The 19,533-nt window shown below is 49.6% G+C and overlaps 1 protein-coding gene across 2 annotated transcripts in view; it reads right to left on the bottom strand.

Annotated features, from left to right (window-relative positions):
- Positions 1-19,487, bottom strand: part of FARS2 (phenylalanyl-tRNA synthetase 2, mitochondrial) — a 312,032-nt gene extending 292,545 nt beyond the window's left edge. Inside the window, exons 1-2 of one of the 2 annotated variants that reach the window (XM_040249389.1) lie at positions 19,370-19,487; positions 6,204-6,290 (exon numbers count right to left, since the gene is read on the bottom strand). The gene's annotated coding sequence lies outside the window, so the exon portion shown is untranslated. The remainder of the gene's footprint in view (positions 1-6,203; positions 6,291-19,369) is intronic. The other variant, XM_040249390.1, reaches the window with a different exon arrangement.
- Positions 19,488-19,533: the final 46 nt, after the last annotated feature.

Genomic DNA, 19,533 nt, shown 5'->3' with positions numbered 1-19,533 from the left:
GGGCTGCTTAGAAGCCTGAGGGAGAAGGCACCCAAAACACGCATAAGCACTCCAGGAAGAAGAGCTACGAGACTCGTTACAAAGTAATAGTAACAAAGTATTAGTAAGCTAGGAGACTCGCTACAGAGTAATAGGAAGGGAAGCCCAGAAGACACGCCTCCTCAGCATTGTAATACTTTAACTTCTGGGCAGATGGATACTATGACTGAAACTGCTGTGCTTTAATTCAAAAGGCACCTTTGGAAGGACTGCAGGGTCACTCATAATCTGAACTGCTTCCAGAAGATGGTCCCAAGTTGTCTGCTTGTGTCTAAATTGCCTACAGGCTTTAGACTCTGTACACGTATAAGCGTTCATTGGAAGTCAAAGAGCTTTACATGCCTAAATTTGGTTTGTGGATGAATATGTATGTAAAATGCATAAAACCCAAAAACACTCACTAGAGCCAATGAGGCAAGCAAAGTCATTTCTACTGACTTGCGCCCCCAAACAAATCCACAGCAGGTAAACCGCAGGGAGCCACACTGAAGAGATGACATCAACACGGGTTAAAAACGCACCGCGCCGACGGGAGCACGCAGTCTGAGGTGGGCGCTGGCCTCCCATCCCTGGCGGCTGGACTGCAGCCCCGTGTCCCCATCACCAACAGACTCTAGGTTCTCACCCTCCGCGCCCAGCCTGAGAAACAGGCTCACGGTCCTCTCCTTAGCTGACTAAGCCACCACGGTCAAAAGCTGAGAAAGTCTCAATCTTAGAGTTTCCCAAATCTAAAGAGGACGGCATAGAAATAAGTGGATCTGAGTTTAACACAACAACCTACAAATAAAGAAAACTCTGTATAAATTATTTTTTCCCTTGGTAACGTTTCTCAGGGCTGCATACAGGTGCACATGTTTTAATACACAGAAGTTAAAAGGGAAAGAAAGCGCTCTAGTCTCAAATACAGAAAACCCTGCTGTGTTAAAAACAGTACCACTTGGGGGCAGCCAGCGTTATTTCACTGGGGGAGAAGGACGAGACTCTGGTCCCCACGTTAACAGAGCAAGCACACATTTCAGTCTAGGCCGATCAATGAAAGATAAAATTTCTGTAAAGGAAATTCTACAGTAACAAGGAAAAAGATATGTGATACATGAAAGAAAAAGGTAAAACTTTCATCAACAGGCTAATAAGAACCACATAAAAATTACAGAGCAGAAAAGAATGAAAGAAAACTTTTAAATATTACGAGCGGTTGGCCTTCAGATGGAAGGAACTCGAGGAAGTTTTCTCTCCTTTCGGTTTCTCCTTATTGTCTACATTTCTGAGATGTTTCAAGTTCCTATCATAGAAACAACTAATCCTGTTCAGAGTAAAGCGGTGCTGACCTCCGCACGTCACAGCGGCCCTCGGCAGGTCAGCCCCTCTTCTCCTTTCTGCTCTGAGCTGAGTACCCAGGTCAGCAGCTCCTGCACGGAAGGCAGGGTGGTGCTGGTCTCCAGGGCTGTGGAGACAAACCACCCTGAGCACAGGGCCGCGGGGGGCCTGCCCGGAGGACCCCGTGCTCTCCCGGGGAGAAAGGCGTGGACACACTGAACCAGCACCACAGAGCTCAGCAGTCACACCCAGGGCGCCAAAGTTATAGGAACCGAGGAGAAGCTCTCCTGAAATGTAAACACCCACCAATCCCAAACCCAAGTACCAGGAGCAGGACCACTCCGAGCTCGCCAGGCAAACGTCGCCCCTCTCAGGGGGCCTGCGGCCCCCGAGGCCAAGCCCCTAGGTGCACCATTCAAGCCCCCAGGCGGCCCCCGCGGGGCTGCTGCGGGAGCACGTGGTGTCTCATCTGACACCTCGGGGGCTTCCTCCCAGTAAAGCCTGAGCCTCAGCAAGTCAGTGACGGGGAGCGGGGGCTGGAGGGGGAGCAGAGCTTCTGCTCTCAGGCCCGGGGTCACTGCTCCCTTCAGTCTCTGCTCCGCGCGTGCAGACTGTGATGAGACTTTTGCAAGGATCGCAGCTGTGGCAGATGCACCCGCGAATCACGCACCGCAGCTGACGCGGGCCAGTCTCCCTTGAAAAGGAAAAGGAGCTCACGTTCAGACTCAGACACCACGAAGCTCTAACTTGCTCCCGAACTGAGTTTTGATCCCGCGCTCTCTCTTGGCTCTCAGGCCAAATCTCTCGGCCTGTACCACTCTGGAGCCCAGTCTGACTGCTGCGTCAAGGTCACAAGCTTCGCACACAGATCTGCAGAGCCACAAGGGAGGGGAAATGTGGGTGCACAGCGAAGAGCACCCCAAACACATCAGGTGAGGGCATGGCGGGGGTGGGTGTGGCCAAACAAGCACCCCAAGTCCCCCTGAGACAACAGGGAAGGGCGCTGGGCTGGGGGCCGGAGAGGCAGCTCTGCGCGCCCTGCTGCCGTCTGACAGAGTGCCCCGGGGAGGACACGCGGCCTTCCGGCTCAGCGTCCCCATCCGTCTGACGAGGAGGCCCTGTCAGGAGCCCTGGAGGCCTGCACACACGCCTCGACCGTCTTTTCCAGTGTTGCCTCTACTAAATTTCTCAGCTCAAAATCAAGTTCCCATACCCCAGAGAGCACTCACTGCAGGTGCTACACGCAGGGCCCGCCGCCTGCCTGCTGGGCTTCAGAACCCCTCCCAGAACCATGGAGATGGAGTACTAACGCCCCTCACACATCCGTTCACTCATTCATTCACCGTTCAATCAAAAGCCACAAAGCCATCGCCTGCACGCATAATACACAACCCCTCAGGGAAGGGACAGAAAGACAACCAACTTTAAAAGGTCCAGTCTCTAGTTAAAGGCATTAAATGCTTATGATCCAATGGGAAATATAAAGAATTGAAGAAAATTGCAATGACAAAGACCTAGAACAAACTGCTAATCAATCATAGTACCTTTCCCACAAAGCCTCGAGGGACCCTCAAGTCCTCAGTTCAGCCCTCCACTGGAGCGCCCTTAAGACCGTTCGGCAGTGCACCCTGCAGCCGGGCCAGCCTTGCTCCCAACCACGTGCTCGGGCACTGCCAGGGCTCTCCCTCCTGCTTCCCGAGCTCCTCAGAGTCCACCTGCACCCCCAAACCGGCAGGCATTCCTGAAGAGCAGGAGGCTGATCAGAACCTCATCACAGCGGCTAAATGCGCTTGCCAAGTCGCCTTTGCCAACTTTTTTAAAATTTCAAATTCCAGGGAAATAGAAACTGTATATATACTTGCTTAACTCCATGTCTGTGTGTGCACATATGCTAAGTTGCTTCAGTCGTGTCCTGCTCTTTGTGACCCCATGGACTGTAGCCCAGCAGGCTCTTCTGTCCAAGGAATCCTCCAGACAAGAATACTGGAGTGAGTTGCCATGCCCTCCTCCAGGGGATCTTTCTGACCCAGGAATCGAACCTGAATCGCCTGCGACTCCTGCATCGCAGGCAGATTCTTTGCTGCTGAGCCACCGGGGAAGTCCAGCTCCATGTCTACCACGCTCTGCATTAAACTTTGAACTACAAAACTTATATGGGAACTGGATACCGAGCACATTCCTACTAAGAACAATGCATAACGGCACTGAGGCTTAAATCAGTGCACGTACAAACCAGAAAGGTTTACACACAGACAGCACATGCACACACGCGCACAAGTGTGCACACACACCTACCCACACCCTCCTCTCCTGCCCTGAGAGGCTGCACTCCTAATCCTGCCTGGCCATCTGGGAAGCAAACGACTCTGTGATGGCATTGTAAATTGGCTCCACTCCTCTGGAAAGCAATCTGGCAGTACGTTTTAGAAGCCATAAAACTGTTCCTATTCCCTGACCTAATAATACCACTCGGGACTCTCTCATAAGAAACTAATTGAAAGTATGGAAATAGCTACATGCACAAAGATGTACCTGGTGGTGTTATTAAGAGCCACCAGGAGTTGGGAGCAAGGTACTTGTCAACTACAGAGTCAAGAACTTGATGGTACAGAATCAAAACAGAATATTAGGCAACCATTAAAATGGTAATGATGAAGACTGCAGAGCAGGGAATGAAGATGTGAAACAGCAGGTACAACCATGTAAAAGTCACGGGAGAAAAAGACGATGACATTGCTTTAGGACAGCAAAGGGGGTGTTTTCTCCTGTTCTATTTCTATTGGCTGTTTCTATTTCTGTGATCCATCTCTGATGCTTCCATCGTTCAAAGATAATCTTTTTAAAAACGAACGCAGGCCTTGATCGTGAGGACAAGCGGACAAGCGCACATCAGCAAGCTTGCTGCCGCCTTCCGCGGGGAAGGGGGCAGGGCGCTTGGTGTCCCGGGGGCGGGGGCTGCGCAGCGCGTCCCTCCCCCCGCCGAGCACCTGTCAGCGACGAGGGAAATACGAGCGGCGCCCAACTGCTAAGCCCAGTCAATCCCCTGCATTACGAGCACCACGAGGCCGAGGACTCCCCCAGGCACGCCGCATGCGCTGCCAGTCTAGTTATCTGTTTACCGGATTTATAGGGGGTCACACGGGGCTCTTCGATCATTTATAGAAAGGAAGCAAGCTCAGATTTTCACATCTGGAGCAAAGAAAAATGACTGCGCCCAGAAACGCATCATCATAACAGTGGGAGGGGGAGAAACCACGTGTCACCTCTGCTGGGGCAGAGAAAGAGACACCGCAGGTGCGGCCACATGGACGCCTAGGAAGCCCACTAGAGCCTTCAGCCTGGAGGGTGAAACCGCCCTCGGATGCAGTGACCCAGAGCCGGCAGAGAAATCTGGGCCAGCACAGCCCTGCCCTCCCTCTGCTTTCCCGAACGCCAGGCTCCGCAGAGGGAGCTAGACGAGCGCCTACGGCCACTGGCACAACAGAGAGACGGATTCCGTGAGGAGTGAACACCACCTTCCAACACAGAAGGGAGTCCCGCAGGTGAGAGGGAGCCCTGCTAACAAGGACGCTGGGGAAGACAGTTCTGTAGCTTTGGGGATGAGAAAAATCTTAATTAGAGCCCAAAGAGTAGGTGCTCAAGAGGAATGACAGCAAGAGCTCCGTACCTGGGCCACACCAGCTGGAACCATCTGCGACGCTCTTTAAAGACCCCCATGACCAGCGCGCACGCCAGGCCAGGGACCGGAGGATCACTGGAGGTCACTGTGGTGCAGGCCACGGCTGGGAGCTGCCAGACTCGGGATGATTCTGCAGACACCATCCAGAGCAGAGTCGGCTTGAGTGTGACTGAGGGCCCTCTGTCTACACCTCCACCAGCTATGATGGTGGACCAGCCACTCACCCCCGGCCTGGGAGGGGCTCGGGGCCACGCACACACAGCTCCCCCCAACACATACACTGTTCAAACGCAGCACAGGAGAGGTCACCCACCCAGAGGGCCTGCCCGGAAGAGCGGGGTACAGAATCCCTCGGTCGGCGTTTGCAGGGGGCACCTCCCCAGCAGCACCATGGGGGGCTGTGCGCCCAGGCCTCATCGGGAGCTGACCCTCGGCCCCCGCTGAGCCAGCATCCCCCAGGGAACGAGCTTGTTTCAGGACGCCCCCAGGCCCTGCATGACCTAGTCTGTGAGGGACGATGCGGAGGCTCTTAGCAAATCACACACAAGGATCAAAGAAACGGATACATTTCTAAGCTGCTGCTCCTGTATTGATAAAGATGGAAAATTCGCTTTATCTGAGTTTTTTTTTTTTAAGTCCTCACTGTTTACCACTGATCCATTCCAAGTCCCCCTCCCCCCACTTAAATTCAGCTTAGATAGTTTTATTTAGTTTTATTGGAAAGCAAACTTCTGGCAGGGGTAGGTAGAGCAGAAATATATACAAAACTTTGGCAGGATCAATTTGCATTTATTCAAAGCATTTACAGGCAAAATTTGACCCAAGAATTTAAATAAAATCAAACATACCGCATACATCCTGAAAGATAGTTTAAATAAGAGAACATTCTACAGCATAAATTTAGAAAGACAGGGAAAAAAAAACATAGATTGAATCTAAGATGTTTAACAACATGAGCTGTGACAACAGACAGCCTGGGTTTCAACCCATGCACAATGCCCTGAACAGCATCTCCGAGCCTCTGCACCTCCTCCCGTGTCTGCGTCAGAGGTTCTAGACGCAGACCAGCAGGCTCAGATTTGGGTCTGCACGTGAGCGGTGTGAGCACACGTAACCTCCCCACGCCCCCACCCCCACCCCCGTGACCCGGAAAAAGAAATGGACCCACCTCTGATCTGGAGAAACCAGAAGCCTGGCGCACAGCTGATGGGAACAGAAAGCAGTGCAGCTGCTGCGGCAAACAGTCTGGTGATCCCTAAAATACCAAACACAGAATTACCATAGGGTCCAGCAATTCCACGTCTGGGACCATGCCCCAAAGAGCTGTGAGCAGACAGAGGGACAGATATTTGGACACCTGTGGTCACAGCAGTATGTTCACAACAGCCAAAACGGGGCAGCGGCCCAAGTGCCCGCCAGCGCAGCCATGGACAGAACACGGTGCACACCCCCCGGTGAAGTGTCACTCACCCTGAAAAGGGAGGGAACTCTGATGCGCTCTGACGTGGTGAACCTTGAAGATAACCATGCCACAAGAAATAAGCCAGTTATGAAAAGGCAAGACACTGTTTGATTTCATGTATATGAGGACGCACAGAAACAGAGAGAATGGCGGTTGCTACGGGCTGCGGAGGAGGGTTGGGGAGTTAGGAGTTCGGTGAGGACGGAGGTTAGTACTGCATGTAATATGCCAGCAAATCTGGAAAACTCAGCAGTGGCCACAGGACTGGAAAACGTCAGTCTTCGTTCCAATCCCAAAGAAAGGCAATGCCAAACAGTGTTCAAACTACCACACAATTATACTAATCTCACATGCTAGCAAAGTGATGCTCAAAATTCTTCAAGCAAGGCTTCAACAGTACGTGAACTGAGGACATCGAGATGCTCAAGCTGGTTTTAGAAAAGGCAGAGGAACCAAAGATCAAATCACCAACATCTGCTGAATCATAGAAAAGGCAAGAGAATTCCAGAAAAACGTCTACTTCTGCTGCATTGATTACACTAAAACCTTTGACTGTGTGGATCACAACAAACTGTGGAAAATTCTTAAAGGGATGGGAATACCAGACTACCTGACTTGCCTCCTGAGCAATCTGTATGCAAGTCAAGAAGCAACAGTTAGAACCAGACATGGAACAATGGACTGGTTCCAAATTGGAAAAGGAGTATGTCAAGGCTGTATACTCTCACCATTATTTAACTTATATGCAGAGTACATCATTCAAAATGCCAGACTGGATGAAAGCACAAGCTGGAATCAAGATTGCCAGGAGAAATATCAATAACCTCAGATATGCAGATGACACCACCCTTATGGCAGAAAGTGAAGAGGAACTAAAGAGCCTTTTGATGAAAATGAAAGAAGAGAGGGAAAAAGCTGGCTTAAAACTCAACATTCAAAACACTAAGATCATGGCATCCGGTCCCATCACTTCATGGCAAATAGATGGGGAAACAAAGGCAACAGTGACAGACTATTTTCTTGGCTCCAAAACGACTGCAGGTGGCGGCTGCAGCCATGAGATTGAAAGACGCTTGCTCCTTGGAAGAAAAGTTATGACCAACCTGGACAGCATATTAAAAAGCAGAGACATTACTTTGCCAGCAAAGGTCCGTCTCGTCAAGGCTATGGTTTTTCCAGTGGTCATGTATGGATGTGAGAGTCGGACTATAAAGAAAACTGAGCACCAAAGAATTGATGCTTTTGAACTGTGGTGTTGGAGAAGACTCTTGAGAGTCCCTTGGACTGCAAGGAGATCCAACCAGTCAATCGTAAAGGAAATCAGTCCTGAATATTCATTGGAAGGACTGATGCTGAAGCTAAAACTCCAATATTTTGGCCACCTGATGCGAAGAACTGACTCACTGAAGAGGACCCTAATGCTGGGAAAGATTGAGGGCAGAAGGGGGTGACAGAGGATAAGATGGCTGGATGGCATCACCAACTCGATAGACATGCGTTTGAGCAAGCTTCGGAGTTGGTGATGGACAGGGAAGCCTGGAGTTCTGCAGACCATGGGGTCGCAAAGAGTCAGACATGACTGAGCAACTGAATTGAACTGAACTGAGAGATTCAGTTTGGGGAAATGACAAAGTTCTGAGTTGGATGGTGGTGAAGGTTTACCCAAAATGTGAATGTACTTAGTGCCACTGAATTGTACATTTAAAAATGTTTAAGATGGTCATTTTTGTCTTATAAATTTTATCATAATTTTAAAAAGAAAATAAACAAGATAGACTAGCCGCTAACTGATAGATCTGCTGTGAGGACTGGCCATCCATGGAGCGTTTACAGCGCCGGGCACTCGCTTCAGTCGTGTCCAACTCTGTGCGACTCCATAGACAGCAGCCCACCAGGCTCCTCTGTCCCTGGGATTCTCCAGGCAAGAACACTGGAGTGTGCTGCCGTTTCCTCCTCCAAATACAGGCTTATCTCTTCCTTTCCTGTCTCTGGAGCACCCCCTTCAGGCCCCGCTTCGGATTCTGCAGAAACAGATGCTCAGTGACTAGACTCTGACTCCCCAGCCCCAAGAGGTGCACACCTTCTGTGATGAGACAGCTCCAGCCCTGGGCTGCCGTCCAGGGCAGATGCCTGGGTATTGGGACAAACCCACTGCCATCGGATGAAGATGAAGAAACCACCTGATTTCTGCAGTCTTCACACATAGAGCTGAGAGACCACATTTTTTAAAAAAAATGGTTTTGTCTATTTCCTAAATTGTTTGTGAATAATTTTGCCTCAAAAATAGGTTCACAGGCTAATGCTATCACACAGGTCTGATAGTGAAGAAGAGAACAAAAGTCACCCTGATATTCATAAAAATTCTTTCTCCTTTAATCATAATCAAGAGTATTTTACTTTGCTTAGTCATTTAAAAGTCACTTCATTATGAAAACTTTCAAGCATATACAAAGGTAGAGACCTAACTGCTACTGCTGCTGCTGCTGCTGCTGCTGCTAAGTCGCTTCAGTTGTGTCTGACTCTGTGCGACCCCATAGACAGCAGCCCACCAGGCTCCCCCGTCCCTGGGATTCTCCAGGCAAGAACACTGGAGTGGGTTGCCGTTTCCTTCTCCAATGCATGAAAGTCAAAAGTGAAAGTGAAGTCACTCAGTCATGTCTGACTCTTCGATACCCCATGGACTGCAGCCTACCAGGGAAAATCCCATAGCAGAAGAGCCTGGTAGGCTGCAGTCCATAGGGTCAAGAAGAGTCCTAACTAGCCCCTGTGTATCCCACTTAATAGGCAACTTTAACGTCTCTGAGTACCTAAGACTGAACATCCTCCCCCAAAAGGCCAGAATAAAAACACCAGGATGGTTACACTGAAGCAATGTTCATTTCTAACAATCCTTGTTGTCATCATTACTACTTAACTCTTAGTTCTTTTTTGGTATCTTCTCACCTGCTTTCCTTCTTGGTGTCTGACATGTGAGACACTCCTGAGAAATTTAACTTCACACACACACCCCCTTCTCTGCTCTCCGTCTCCTCCTCCCTTCTGAAACACCAGTCCTTGCTTCCCCTGCCCCTCTGCCAAGCCAGGGATCCCAAACACAAATGCCTGACCACAAATCCACTCACCTAGAAGACCCCATATATAAAGACAAATCCAGACAGTGGATAAACTGAGCTGACAAACACATTTAACATTTAGGGTTGGGGCTCAGCGACAGGAACCTCTTGATGTGCATTAGCGCTTAGACTCTCGGTCGTGTCCGAGTCTTTGCAACCCCATGGCCTGTAGCCCTCCAGGCTCCTCTGTCCATGGGATTCCCCGGGCAAGAATATTGCGGTGGGTAGCCATTTCCCCCTCCAGGGGCTCTTCCAGACCCAGGGATCAAACCCACATCTCTTACATCTCCTGCTTTGGCAGGTGGGTTCCTTACCACTGCACCACCTGGGAAACAGCAACATTTAGCATACTAGCCACTAAATTAAAAATTTTAAAACATGCCCAATCGAGTGACTGTATATTATTTAACAGAAAAGCCAGGCTAGACACAACACTGCAAAATAGCCCGAACAAGGATTCCTATGCAGGTCGTGTCTGTGTGTGAACTTATATTTTAAACATTAAACCCTTGTTTGATGATCCAAGAAGTTTTATATGCTGATGAGATTCATTCCTTGCGGCACTTTCCACCAGTGGCAAACCTGGCACCTGTAATTGGTTTTAAAGGAACCCTAATCACCCAATCCATCACACTCTTGACCTTCGGCCTTGGCGGTCGCTCCGCTGTGGCCGAAGCTGGCTCTGAAAGTTTCTGTTCTAACACTGCTGTTGTCCTCAAGCTCCAAATCGCCCATGACAGGAAGATAATTTGCCCCAACCCTCCGGCAGAGGCAAAGGCAGCACCTGAAGTTTCTAATTCGTCTTCTACCAAGATTCTTGCAGTAAGAGTGCATGTCTAAGATAGTATTAAGTGATAACTTTTCCTCCACTGGGGTTTAAAGACTTATAAATCATCCAAGTCTTTACGCGGTGAAATCCGGTCTCTTCATTACAAAATTCAACAGCTCATTTTTGCTTTTAAATAACTTTTCTTTCTGCAGAGACGTAGTGACCAAGTAGTAATCCTTCCAGACGCCCCCTCCCCTCCGAGCACACAGCCTGAGCTGCACGGGCGGCCACGTCTGCCCCCTGCCCTCCTTGTCCCCACCCTCCCACCACGCCACCGGGCTCCCCAGGGTGGCATGCAGCAGGGGCACACCTGTGACACAGGCAGGACCACCAAGGAAACCCAAGGGGTGACCACAAACGGAAGCGGGCACGGCAAGTGGAGAAGCGGGCTTGGGGTGAAGAATGCGATCATTTTAGACCCGCTATTGGAAGGGCTGGTGGGACAAACAGATGTACACAGTCAGTGATGTTCACATCGGTGACGAAGTCACAAGGTGAAGGAGCAGGTCAAGGGCGGTGGCCCGGGGCGGGGGTAGGGGGGGGAGGCGTGGAGAGCCCACCCGTGGAGGGAGGAGAGCTCAGCTCTGAGCATCACCGAGGCTAAGACAGGGGAGCAGCGCTTCAAGGAGGCAACTGCAAACACTGGTCGCGTGTGAAACACCACAGCTAAACTGCAGAGGGCTAAATGAGGGGACAGGTAGCTGAATCACTACAGAGTTCTCCATCTTCGAGAAGCTGTTTCTGTGATGAGTAAGACATGCACTTAAAATGGTATGCAAACGCTATCCCAAATGAAAGGCACACAAAGAGTAAGTGCTGAGGGAACAGGATACCGAGGCCACAGGGGTCGAGGGGCGGCTGCCAGGCACAGAATCAGGCTGGGAGGCCCAGCCCACTCACTGATGCTGGGCTCAGAGGAGAAGAGCCAAATGACCAGCCCCCAGATGCTCTGAAGGCACCTGCCGAAACAAAACACTCCCTCTTCATGAAGACAAACTGCCTTAATAAGATCCCAGTATATCCACCAAAACTCTGGGATTGTGATGTGAGAAACCCTATAAGAAGGCCAAAAAGTCCAACTTCCAAAGAGAGAAACGGCAATCAGAGAGTGACACAAAGTGCCCCTGAAAGGAATCAGAAATACCTCTGAAAATTATAAAACAATGTTCAAACTCAAGGAAATGTAAATTAAAATGACAATTAGATTTTTGAAAATCTACAGATTGGGGAAGAGCATGTTGATACCATATTACAAGGGTCTAAGAAATGGGCATGAACGGTGAAACATCTATAGAAGAAAGTCTGACAACATATTGACATTTAGAAGGCACACATTCAATTCAACAATCCCACCTGCAGGAAATTAAAGATTCACTTCTTGCACAGGTACATGACACACGAACAAGCACACTCACGAAACGATCTTGATTGCACACGACGTGCATCACAACCCGCGGACTGGGGCCACTCCCGGCCTCCCCCGCCCCCTCAGTCAATCAGCAGGGGCCTCGGAACTGTCTCTACAAGGTCGCCGCCATCCAGCCCTCCTGCCCACTTTCACAAGCAACACAACCCTCAGCATCTCCCCAGGGCACTTAAACAGGCTTTGGTGCCTTCCGCTCAGAACAGTCTCCTCCTTTCATTCACGTTATGCACCGTGTCCAGATCTGGGCACTCCAGATGGGGCTGGTGGTAAAGAACCCGCCTGCCAGGGCAGGAGACGTGAGACGTGGGTTCAGTCCCCGGGTCAGGAGACCCCTTGGAGAAGGAGATGGCAACCCACTCCAGTACTCTCGCTGGAGGATCCCATGGACAGAGGAGCCTGGTAGGTTATGGTCTGTAGGGTCACAAAGAGTCAGACCGAGCGACTAAAAAGTATCTGGTGAGGGACACACTTCCCTCCAAACCTCCCATATTCCTGGTGCTCACGAGGGGACTAAACCCCATCCTGACCCCGTCAATTCAGATGTGTCCAGTGGCCACAGTGATGTTATACTAAGGTGCGTGAGTCGTGTCCAACTCTCTGTGGATCCCATGGACACAAAGGCTCCTCTGTCCATGGGACTCTCCAGGCCAGAATACTGGAGTGGGTTGTCATTCCCTCCTCCAGGGGATCTTCCCGACCCAGGGATTGAACCCGGGTCTCCCGCACTGTAGGCAGACGCTTTACCATCTGAGCCACCGGGGAAGCTCTATATACTAAGGTGGGAGGCATTAAAAATACTGACTGTTTTTGGTTCTTTTTGCCTTTCTCAGTGGAGACTGGTAAAAAGTTTGGAATCCTAAGCACATGACCACATATACAAGGAAGTCCATCTTACCAACTGTCACTAAAAAGTCATTTTCTAGAGTTACTGTTTTCTTAAATGAGCGAGATGATCTTTCTCGAGGTGAGCATGTTAAGGTTACTGATGGCTGGGAGCAGGGACCAAAGCGGATAATTTCGGGTCCTTAATGAGAAGTGTCTGCCATTTCCCAAGGTAAGGCAATTACGCATTAGGAAGGCCAAGGTCATCTTAAACGAGGTGATTCCTGGAGACACGTAGATACTAGTATTACATATCAGTTTGGACAATAAGTTATGGAAAAGAATTTTAAAACTCATCAAATTCATAGAAATAAAAAGTAAAACAGTTGTCCCCAGGGGCCAGAGGGAAAGGAGAGCAGGCAGTCAGGGTTCATCGGGGTCTGGGAAGATGGAAAAGTTCCAGCCACAGGATGGCAGTGATGGTAAGTAAATGCAGTAACACCACTGCGCTGCACATGTTAAAATGGCCAGGATGCTAAACCTTATTATGTCAATATATAAACACAATTTTTAAAAATCCACCATGAAACATGAATTTTAAATATTTTATTTTTAATAAGTAAAAGATGCAACTACTAATTCTTTTTATTTCTCATATCAAGACCTAAAACAATACAGACAAAGCATTGATATAGACAATACAGAGAAAAGCGTAATTCAGACAAATAATATGTCAGAGAGTAGATCTTATGGCTCCAATACAGTAATTATTAAAATTTATCTTGATAATTCTTTTTCTAACCCTACAGTCACCTGGAAAATACTAACATATAAAATGTAACCCACTGATTCTCCTTCTTTTTAACCCCACTCTTCACTTAAAAAGCTTTTGGCCTTCAAGGTCAGGTGCATGCCACGTAGTCAGAAAGCAGTTCTTGTGAAAGTACCAGCTGACGGTGGTTAGCCACAGAAGGCTGGAATGCAGAGAACTCAGCCCTTGTTCCTGAAGGATCCTCCCACAAACTAAAGCCCGGAAGGGCTCCGGACTATTGATAAAATGCAATTAAAATATTAAAAATTAAAAACAAATAAAGAATGGATGGAAAGTGCAACGATAATCCCAAATCATGGAAGGCCACTGAGGACATAGGATCTTCTGCTTCTCAAGCAGACCATGAAACACAGCTGCCGTGCACCGTGAAACGAGCGGCCTGCCACGAGCAGGCCTCTTCAGAGGCCGCGGAGATTCCCTCTTCTCGATGGGTTTGTAGTCAGTGGTTATGTTCTTCAAGGTTAGAAGCTAATAAAATCACATCCTCTAGACTGTGGTGTCCAATATAGCAGCAGCTAAACGACATCAGGCTCCGTAAACACCAGGGCTGCCCCGGTGGCTCAGACAGTAAAGAAGCCCCCTGCAGTGCAGGAGAGCCGGGTTTAATCCCTGGGCTGGGACGACCCCCTGGAGAAGGAAATGGCAACGCACTCCAGAATTCTCACCTGGGAAATCCCACGGACAGAGGAGGCTGGCGGACTACGGTCCATGGGGTCACAGAGGGCCGGACACACCTTCGACCAACACTTTAATGTAATATGAAAGGAAAACTTCAGCGCCTTAGTTACACGAGTCACGCCTCCAGTGCTCAAGGGTCACCCGTGGGTGGCGGCTGCCACAGCAGACAAGGCAGACAGAAACGCTCCCGTCTTCCCTGAGCGTCTCCGGGGCAAGAGCTGCGCTGGGCACCAAGGGCCGCTTCCTGAAGCACCCACGGCAGCTTCCGTCCTCTCACCCTGCACACTTGTGCTCAGCTCCACCTATGTGACAGGCCTGGGGCCAGCTGTCCAGCATGGCAGTGAGTAAAACTAACAATTTAAGTAGGAGATAAAGAGAAACCCCAAGATACAAATGGAGACACGATTTTTAGTTGTGGTGAGCAGCCGGGGAGGGCTGGCTGAAGAAGTCACCTTTAAGCCAAGATTAGAAAGATAAGACATTTAAGAGGACGGTTTCCAAACAGAGGGGCTGAAGAACCCATGTGCTCAGCTGGGAGGGGGTCTGCACATTCCAGAAACTGATTTTTGTGCCTTCTGCAGCTGTCTCATCAGACCTGAAACACCAAGCAAAGCAGTGAACTGACACCCAAATCTATTCGGGGGGTGGAGTTAGACAGCAGTCCACGTATAATCCTCAGCTGTTCGTCTTCCTATAAATCACCTGCCTTTCTGCCATTTCATTTCTGGAAGGACAGACTACTGAGTGGGCAGGCACAGGAGGAGCAATGAACTTTGTTACTTCTTAGCAGAGGGAAGGGGCTAAGTGAGGCTCCTGACGACCCTGTGCGGTAACAGGCTGTGTCCACATGCGCACTGGCGACACATCCATCTCAGGCTGAGCAGCTTCCGTGTGGCGGAGTGTCAGCATTCCCGCCGGGGGCCGACCCCTCAACCTGATGTCGAGCTGCAAGACCCAGCTGCCAGGATGACCCTCACTGGGTGGGTGACCTTTCCCAGGCGGCAGGCACCTCCGCCAGGTCACTGCCCCCCAGACAGCACACTGCCGGGGGGCTGCACACACCCTCTAGGCCTTTGAACATCTCTGCCCATACTCAGTGGTCCGATCACATACCGCATCATTCTCTCGGATTCGCTTCCTTCTCTTCCTTCGCAACCAAGCAGCCGTGCCTCTCACGGTCCCAGCATCGTCACAGGGGCTCCCAGGGCCTGCAGGACACTCGCCCGGGGCCTCTACAGAGAGCCCTCTGGGGCGCCCGCGGCATCTGGAGAGCAGCACCTGGCCTCCTCTGGTCCAGCCAGAGCCACCCACCAGGAAGCCCCTTCCCACCCGTCATGCTGGGGACAGACCAGAACCTCCACTGCTGGGAGGAGCTGCCACGCTGAGACTGGGCGGGGGCGGCGGGGGAGGCTGCACGCTCGCACCAAATTAAGAGTCAAATGTGGACACCATGCTTATCACGGCAGGTTTTGATTTCTCTGTCTTAATGAAGAAAAGGCCAATAACAGAACTAAGTAAACAGAAAACCCCAGTGAGGTGGAACGGTTACGGAGATAGTGTTAAGGAAGGTACTGTTTGCCCACACATGCCCTAACACCCACCGGAAGGGACATTTCTACCCAAACATATGTCAGTAGTTAAAATTAGGTTTCTTTCAAAGTATACCATTAACATTTTGGATAAAGCTTGGTAAAAAAAAAAAAAAAAAACAACTTCATTTTCCTTTTGCAGAAAGCATAAGCTTCTGACATTAGAATATTATGTGAATGTAACACAAAAAAATGAAGCAAACGAAAAACCTGTGCACCCGTCAGACCTGGTTCACTCTCAGCGACCACAAACCCCTGCACACCATTTCTCCAGAAAACCAGAACAGAGCATCTCAGCTCAGACACCGCGGGCCTGGGGGCTGATGAGCTACATTCACCGCTTAGCTCTGCAGGCTGGGAAGCCCAAGACCGGGCTGCCCGCAGATTTGGAGCCAGGTAAGAGCACACTTCCTGGATCACAGACTGTGTCCTCACACAGCGGGCGGGGCGGGGGTGCTCCCTGGGGTCCCTTGTATAAGGACAGGCATCTCATCCTGGGGGCTCGGCTCTCATGACCTAAGCACCTCCCCAAGGCCCCACCTCCTAACATAGCACGTGGGGGTGAGGATCTCAGCATATTATTGGAGCTGGGGGGCGATGGAGAATGGATGGGGGGCTACTGCTGACAGGGGTGGAACCGGATGGCTATACAGAGAGCTGCAGAAGTCCCAGCAGGGGGTTATGGAGAGAGAGACCAAGAGGACTTCGGGAGACCACCCTAAGCTAATGACAGTGCAAGAAAGCCTATCCTAACATCGAGAACAAAGCAGGCTTGCTTAACCACAGAGCGTGTGGTATGCCCCAGGTCATTAAGTGAAAGGAAAATTGTTACCACCCTTCTGCTGATTTGAATAACTGCTATGACCTCATGGAGTCAGAAACGCTCCAGCCCGATGTGAAGGAGGAACTCAACATGTGGTCTTCTCCCCTCCCCGACTGTCCCTGGATTATAACAATGCAGCCCACTCAACCTTCAGGGGGGAGCCCCCTCGCCCTGCCCCTTGCATCTCTCACGAGAAACCTGTATTAATAAATCTACTGCTTGCCTGTCACTTTGCCTCTCCCTGAATTCCTTTTGCGCTGATACACAAAGAACCTGAGCGTCAGTGAGTCCAGACACCAGGTGAGTGATTACAATTAAAAGTCCGCGGGTTAGAGTGCAACGTGAGGTGCAGAGTTTCACAACCGTTCAGCTTATGGCACAAACTCATGAGAAGACGTTCCTGGTCTCGGCACTGTCCCTGGAGGTAGGGAGAGTACAGCTCATCTCCCTTCTGCTTTGGACTGAAGAGAGGAGGTAAGCAGGGAAAGGAGATCAGGTCACAGGTCACACACCTGGGGCAGAGTCTGGCTAACCTTCGACCTTCCAGGGTTATGGTCATTACTGTATCCACTTAGGGATCTACTATCACTGTTGAAAATGGGTCAAAAATCAATGGCTGCTTACTTGAAGTTAATTACACATGAAGTGTAACTTTAGAGAAAGTCTTCTTAAAGAGTTAGGCTTCTAGTACAAACAGAGCAAGGTGTAAGATACCACACAAGTTACCCACTCTGCTCAGCTTCCTTAGTTTATTCTGTGGGGCAATCCACAGTGGGCCGGGCACAAGGGCAAGCCTTAAAGGGAGGGTGAAAACTGACAGTGTGAATTGGGATTTTATTGAAAATAAATTTTAATAATGCTACGCACAGGGAAAACACCAGTGCTCTTCCAAGTTATGAATAAACTGCAAAATATACAGATGTAATTTTTTCAAGTCCAAAAACATCATTCAAATCTTAAACACATTCACTTCTAAACATGGGATTTCGGATAATCTGCCATTACAGAAAAACAAATTAGCTTCGGTACTGCCAGCACCCTTTACATCCTGGACAGGTTATTTGGGAAATCATGAGACTTCAAGAACAAACATTTAAAGCATCTGGGAGTTGGTGGTCCTTAACTTCAGCAAGTTTCATTGCACCTTTTTTGCTTCTGACCCAATACCTTTCTGGCAAATTTAAAAAAAAAAAAAAAAGCTTGGTGTAACTAAAAAGTACCTACAGCCACTCTCTTGGATTTTATTAGTCTTTTAAACCAATGATATTCAACATACTGGCAAATTATTTAAAGTAAAATTATAAAAGTATTTTTTGTGAAACTGGGAAGTTCTCACTTCCCTAAATTCAGTTAACTCCTTGTACTAATAGGAGACTAGACTACCCAAACAAACTAAACTTTATATATTTATTTGGAAAGTTTTCTTTGACTTTCCAAAGACTTTATTTGGAAAGTTTTCTTTAAAAACAGTTAAAGTCAGTTAGATATGTTAATTGTATATGGTAATGATTATGAGACAAATAACTGCATATCGTAACAATTATTCCAACTTCATTTTCTACATGAAAGCAAAATACATTAAGATAATGCAATCCCCACTGTTTTTAAACAAGCCCCAATAACGTTCATGTTTTTTCTTCTAACTTTGATAGCTTTCTCTATCTGTACCTTGCACTAACGTGGTTTTCCCAGGTGCTACGCTCCTAATTTATACCATCAGCACTCAACTGTGTTATCACAGTAAGGAAAAACAGCTCTGGATCTTCTTCTATAATAATGTACGAATCCCTCTTGAATCATTTGAGTGATGCCAAAGGAGTTTGAGCAGGCTCTGGGAGTTGGCGATGGACAGGGAAGCCTGGTGCGCTGCAGTCCATGGGGTCGGGAAGAGTCGGACGCGACTGAGCAACTGAACTGAAAGGATGCACTCAAAATATCAGAACTGCTTTCAATTAACCCAAAGCAAGGCATGCGCAATGACTGATCACCCTGAGGGAGAAACAGGAGCTTGGCTACTCTGTAAAAAGCTTTGCGACTCAGAGACATATGAGGCATAACAAAAATCAAATGGGAAGCGTAAGAGGATTTGAATAAAAGTGGTTTCTCTTCCTTGCCGTTTGAAAAATGCCATTATAACAGGTAGCATAACAAATAGAACAAGTATATATAGATATGCAAGGACCCTAGGTTATAAGTACCCTAAAGTGTCTGTTCTTAAAGTTCCTGAAAATAGGAGAAACTTTGAAATTGACTCACAGTGCCTTCAAAATGAGATAAAGGAAACAACAGTCATGAACAGCGTGGTGGGAGAAAGAGAGATGTGAACGGAGACTTGTCTCTCTCTTGTAAGTTACCCCTCGCACCACGTTGGAGGAGAGAACTCTGGCTGTCCCCAACGCTGGCTACACAGATTCCAAAAACGGAGACGAGCGCTTTGCAAACACTGAGTAGAATCAGCGGAGGCTTCCCCGCGCCGGGCTCTACGTTCCAGGAACAGAGCAAACCGCATCCACCCGGGTAATAAGGGGAATCGGGAAAGTTGGCCTCTTCAGAGAAAGGAGAGGACCTGGCTGGGAAGAGCTTCAGGAGGAGACCTGCTCCGCTTCTTGCCTGGAGAGCGGACACGGCCCCAACAGAGTCCCTAACCCCCCAAGCCCCCCGGCTGCAGGCCGGGCCGCCCGGTGCCGCCTCTCCACCAGACCACAGAGGTCCGCGGGCGCACGCAGAGCTGGCCGCCCGCCGCGCCCCGCGCGCACTCACCCGCGCTCCCGGGAAACGCGCGGCCGCCGGGGTGCAGGGCTCGGGGCCTCGCGGGGCTCCTCGGCGCGGCGCTCACGGACGCCTGGGCGCCGCCATCTTGCCCAGGAAGAGGGCCTCGCGCCGGAGGCCCCCGGACGGGCGCCCGCAGCGGAGCCGGAGCGCCG

Source organism: Oryx dammah, unplaced genomic scaffold, assembly GCF_014754425.2.
Source record: "Oryx dammah isolate SB20612 unplaced genomic scaffold, SCBI_Odam_1.1 HiC_scaffold_11, whole genome shotgun sequence".
NCBI classification, from domain to species: Eukaryota; Metazoa; Chordata; class Mammalia; order Artiodactyla; family Bovidae; genus Oryx; species Oryx dammah.
Note: the sequence above shows the minus strand (reverse complement) of the source record. Positions and strands in the feature narration are given on the sequence as shown.